Raw genomic sequence first — 6,347 nt, forward strand, 5'->3', positions numbered from 1 at the left:
TTGCAGACCTGTTAACTATGCCTCTTCCATGAGCAAAACATGACCAACACAAAAGCTCCATGGGTGTTAGAATCATTACTATGTAATTTAGATTATTGACTCTAGTGCAAGAGGGAGACTAAAGGAAATATGCCCTAGAGGCAATAATAAAGTTATTATTTATTTCCTTAATTCATGATAAATGTTTATTATTCATGCTAGAATTGTATTAATCGGAAACTTAGTACATGTGTGAATACATAGACAAAACCTATAGTCCCTAGTATGCCTCTACTTGACTAGCTTGTTAATCAAAGATGGTTAAGTTTCCTAACCATACACATGTGTTGTCATTTGATGAACGGGATCACATCATTAGGAGAATGATGTGACGGACATGACCCATCCGTTAGCTTAGCATTATGATCATGTTAATTTCATTGCTACTGCTTTCTTCATGACTTATACAAGTTCCTCAGACTATGAGATTATGCAACTCCCAAATACTGGAGGAACACTTTGTGTGCTACCAAACGTCACAATGTAAATGGGTGATTATAAAGGTGCTCTACAGGTGTCTCCGAAGGTGTTTGTTGGGTTGGCATAGATCAAGATTAGGATTTGTCAATCCATGTTTCGAAGAGGTATCTTTGGGCCCTCTCGGTAATACTCATCACTATAAGTCTTGCAACCATTGTGACTAATGAGTTAGTTGCGGGATGAAGTATTACGGAATGAGTAAAGAGACTTGCCGGTAACGAGATTGAACTAGGTATTGAGATACCGACGATCGAATCTTGGGCAAGTAACATACCGATGACAACGGGAACAACGTATGTTGTTATGCAGTTTGACCAATAAAGATCTTCATCGAATATGTTGGAACCAATATGAGCATCCAGGTTCCGCTATTGCTTATTGACCAAAGATGTGTCTCGGTCATGTCTACATAGTTCTCGAACCCGTAGGGTCCGCACGCTTAACATTCAATGACGATTGGTATTATGAGTTTATGTGATATGTTGTACCGAAGGTTGTTCTGAGTCCCACATTTGATCACGGACATGATGAGCAGTCTCGAAATGGTCGAGAAATGACGATTGATATGTTGGATGACTATATTCGGACACGGAAGTGGTCCGTAGAAGTTTCGGATATAACCGGAGTGTTGGAAGGGTTATCGGAACCAGCGGAGAAGTAATGTGCCTTATTGGGCCTAGAGGAGAGAGAGAGGGGTGGCCAAGGTATGGCCGCGCGCCCCCCATGGGCTGGACTAGGGGGAGGGCGGCGCCCCCTCCTTCCTTCTCTCCCCCCTCCTTCCATCTTTTCCTAGTAGGACTAGGAAAGGGGGGAGTCCTACTCCTACTAGGAGGAGGATTCCTCCCCCCTTGGCGCGCCTATGAGGGCCGGACGGCCTCCCCTCTCCTCCTTTATATATAGGGGAGGGGGGCACCCCTTAGACACACAAGTTAACAATTGTTTTAGCCGTGTTATGTGCCCTGTCCACAATTACACACCTATGTCATATCGTCGTAGTGCTCAGGCGAAGCCCTGCTCCGGTAACTTCATCATCACCGTCACCACGCCGTCGTGCTGGCGAAACTCTCCCTCGACCTCAATTGGATCTAGAATTCATGGGACGTTACCAAGCTGAACATGTGCAGATCGTGGAGGTGCCGTACCTTCGGCGCTAGGATCGGTCGGATAGTGAAGACGTACGACTACATCAATTGCGTTGTCATAACGCTTCCGCTTTCGGTCTACGAGGGTACATGGAAACCACTCTCCCCTCTCGTTGCTATCATCTCCTAGATAGATTTTGCGTGATCGTAGGAATTTTTGGAAATTACTGCGTTCCCCAACACACATCAATAATATGTATATCAAATATACCTTTGTTCACTTTGCCATCCTTCTTATCTGCCAAATATTTGGGGCAGTTCCACTTCCAGTGACCATTTCCGTTGCAGTAGAAGCTCTCAATTTCAGGCTTAGGTCCAGCTTTGGGCTTCTTCACGGGACTGACAACTTGCTTGTCATTCTTCTTGAAGTTCCCTTTCTTCCCGTTTGCCCTTTTCTTGAAACTAGTGGTCTTGTTTAATCATCAACACTTGATACTCTTTCTTGATTTCTATCTTCGTCGATTTCAGCATCACGAAGATCTCAGGAATCGTTTTCGTCATCCCTTGCATACTATAGTTCATCACAAAGTTCCAGTAACTTGGTGATGGTGACTAGAGAACTCTGTCAATCACTATCTTATCTGGAAGATTAACTCCCACTTGATTCAAGTGATTGTAGTACCCAGACATTCTGAGCACATGCTCACTAGTTGAGAAATTCTCCTCCAACTTTTAGGCAAAGTACTTGTCAGAGGTCTCATACCTCTTGACAGGCATGAGTCTGAAATACCAATTTCAGCTTTGGGAACATCTCATATGCTCCATGACATTTCAAAAATGTTTTTGAAGTCCCAGTTCTAAGTCGTTAAGCATGGTGCACTAAACTATCAAGTAGTCATCATATTGAGCTAGCCAAACGTTCATAACGTCTGCATCTGCTCCTGCAATAGGTCTTTCACCTAGCGGTGCATCATGGACATAATTCTTCTGTGCAGCAATGAGGATACTCCTCAGATCATTGACCCAGTCTGCATCATTGCTACTATCATCTTTCAACTTAGTTTTCTCTAGGAACATATAAAAAACATAGGGAAGCTATAACACGAGCTACTGATCTACAACATAATTTGCAAAATACTATCAGGACTAAGTTCATGATAAATTAAAGTTCAATTAATCATATTACTTAAGAACTCCCACTTAGATAGACATTGTCCCTCTAGTCATCTAAATGATCACGTGATGCATATCAACTAAACCATGTCTGATCATCACGTGAGATGGAGTAGTTTTCAATGGTGAACATCTCTATGTTGATCATATCTACTATATGATTCATGCTCGACCTTTTGATCTCCAGTGTTCCGAGGCCATATCTACATATGCTAGGCTCGTCAAGTTTAACCCGAGTATTCTGCATGTGCAAAACTGGCTTGCACCCGTTGTATGTGAACGTAGAGCTTATCACACCCGATCATCACATGGTGTCCCAGCATGAAGAACTGTAGCAATGGTGCATACTTAGGGGGAACACTTATACCATGAAATTTAGTAAGGGATCATCTTATAATCCTACTGCCGTACTAAGCAAAATAACATGCATAAAAGATAAACATCACATGCAATCAAAATATGTGACATGATATGGCCATCATCATCTTGTGCTCATGATCTCCATCACCGAAGCATCGTCATAATCTCCATCATCACCGGCGCGACACCTTGTTCTCCATCGTAGTATCATTGTCATCTTGCCAACTATTGCTTCTACGACTATCGCTACCACTTAGTGATAAAGTAAAGCAATTACATGGCGATTTCATTTCATACAATAAAGCGACAACCATATGGCTCCTGCCAGTTGCCGATAAGTTTTACAAAACATGATCATCTCATACAACAATTTATATATCGTCACGTCTTGACCATATCACATTACATCAAGCCCTGCAAAAACAAGTTACACATCCTCTACTTTGTTGTTGCAACTTTTATGTGGCTGCTACGGGCTTCTAGCAAGAACCGTTCTTACCTACGCATTAAAACCACAAAGATTTTTCGTCAAGTGTGCTGTTTTAACCTTCAACAAGGACTGGGCATAGTCAAACTCGATTCAACTAAAGTTGGAGAAACAGACACCCACGAGCCACCAGTGTGTGAAGCACGTCGGTAGAACCAATCTCATGAACGCGGTCAAGTAATGTCGGTCTGGGCCGCTTCATCCAACAATACCGCCGAATCAAAGTATGACATGCTGGTAAGCAATATGACTATTATCACCCACAACTCTTTGTGTTCTACTCATGCATATAACATCTACGCATAGACCTGGCTCTGATACCATTGTTGGGGAACGTAGTATTCCTACGATCACGCAAGATCTATCTAGGTGATGCATAACAACTAGATGGAGAGTGTGTCCACGTACCCCCGTAGACCGAAAGCGGAAGTGTTAAGTAACGCGGTTGATGTAGTCGAACGTTTTCGCGATCCAACCGATCAAGTACCGAATGCACGACAGCTCCATGATCTGCACACGTTCAGCTCGGTGACGTCCCTCGAACTCTAGATCCAGCTGAGGCCGAGGGAGATTTCTGTCAGCACGACGGCGTGGTGACGGAGATGATGAAGTTACTAGCACAGGGCTTCGCCTAAGCACTACGTTGATATGACCGAGGTAGAAAACTATGGAGGGGAGCATCGCACACGGCTAAAGATCAACTTGTGTGTCTATGGGGTGCCACCTGGCCATGTATATAACAGAGGGGAGGGAAGAGGTGGCCGAACCAAGGGGCACGCGCCAGGTGTGGGGAATCCTACTAGGACTCCCCAGTCCAAGTAGGATTCCCCTCCTCTTTCCTATTCCAGGTAGGAGAAGGATGGAAGGAGGAAGAGGGGAGAAGGAAGGAGGGGGCGCCGCCCCCTCCTAGTCCAATTCGGACCAGCCCGTGGGGGGGGGGGCGTCGACCCCTTGAGGCCCTTCTCTCCTTTCCCGTATGGCCCACTAAGGCCCATTACTTCCCCGACGAATTCCTGTAAATCTCCGGTACTCCGAAAAATACCTGAATCACTCGGAACCTTTCCGATGTCCGAATATAGCCTTCCAATATATCAATCGTTACATCTTGACCATTTTGAGACTCCTCATCACGCCCGTGATCTCATCCGGGACTCCGAACAAACTTCGTTCATCAAATCACATAACTCATAATATAAATCATCATCGAACGTTAAGCGTGCGGACCCTACGGGTTCGAGAACTATGTAGAACTGATCGAGACACATCACCGGTCAATAACCAATAGCGGAACCTGGATGCTCATATTGGTTCCTACATATTCTACGAAGATCTTTATCGGTTAAACCGCATAACAACATACGTTGTTCCCTTTGTCATCGGTATGTTACTTGCTCGAGATTCGATCATTGGTATCATCATACCTAGTTCAATCTCGTTACTGGCAAGTATCTTTACTCGTTCTGTAATACTTCATCCCGCAACTAACTCATTAGTCACAATGCTTGCAAGGCTTAGTGATGAGTATTACCGAGAGGGCCAAGAGATACCTCTCCGAAACACGAAGTGACAAATCCTAATCTCGATCTATGCCAACCCAACCAACACCTTTGGAGACACTTGTAGAGCACCTTTATAATCACCCATTTGCATTGTGATGTTTGGTAGCACACAAAGTGTTCCTCTGGTATTCGGGAGTTGCATAATATCATAGTCTGAGGAACTTGTATAAGTCATGAAGAGAGCAGTATTAATGAAACTGTAACGATCATAATGCTAAGCTAACGGATAGGTCATGTCCATCACATCATTCTCCTAATGATGTGATCCCTTTCATCAAATGACAAGACATGTCTATGGTTAGGAAACATAACCATCTTTGGTTAACGAGCTAGTCAAGTAGAGGCATACTAGGGACACTATGTTTTGTCTATGTATTCACACATGTACTAAGTTTCCGGTTAATACAATTCTAGCATGAATAATAAACATTTATCATGAAATAAGGAAATAAATAATAACTTTATTATTGCCTCTAGGGCATATTTCCTTCATGACTCTCTTAACCAAGTTACACTTGAGCAAGAAAATAGCTTATTGAAGGGAATTATAGAGAAAGATGTGTACAAAAGCCTTGCCGGAAGTAAGCAATTTGAGGAAATTGTACGCAAGCAAGGAATGCACTGGAAGAATCAAGGTGTTGGTTTTGAACGGAAGTTCAATGCCAATGGAGTTGAGTGGGAAGAAGATCAATACCCCAAGACGAACTTTGTTCCTCAACAAGAGAAGTATGACCCTACTTCCTTCAAGGGGACACAAGCTCAAGATGATCTTCCACCACAAGACCACAAGCTAAAAGGCAAGGACAAGCTTCAAGAGGAGATTGATGCATTTGAAGATGCTTCAAAGGCCTTGGTCAAGTGGGTTCCCAAGACTACATTGAGTTCTACTTCATCAAGTACATCTACAACCCCAAGGATTCCCATCAAGATGATGTGGATCCTGAAGAAGAAGAACCAGAGAGTTTTGAGGGTGACTCCGCCAACATACTTCACTCATGTTCATTTTGGCAAGGACAAGTGCAAACAACTTCCACATCTTGCACTAGTTCAAGGAGTCACAAACCCTCTTGTTGGTAAGACAAGGGACAAGGTAACCTAATGCTTTCATGGACATCATCATGCGTGTGCTTCAATCTATGTCTATGGATATCCTTGTTTGTTCCTTGT

The sequence above is a fragment of the Triticum aestivum genome, chromosome 4B, assembly GCF_018294505.1.
Source record: "Triticum aestivum cultivar Chinese Spring chromosome 4B, IWGSC CS RefSeq v2.1, whole genome shotgun sequence".
Classification (NCBI taxonomy): Eukaryota; Viridiplantae; Streptophyta; class Magnoliopsida; order Poales; family Poaceae; genus Triticum; species Triticum aestivum.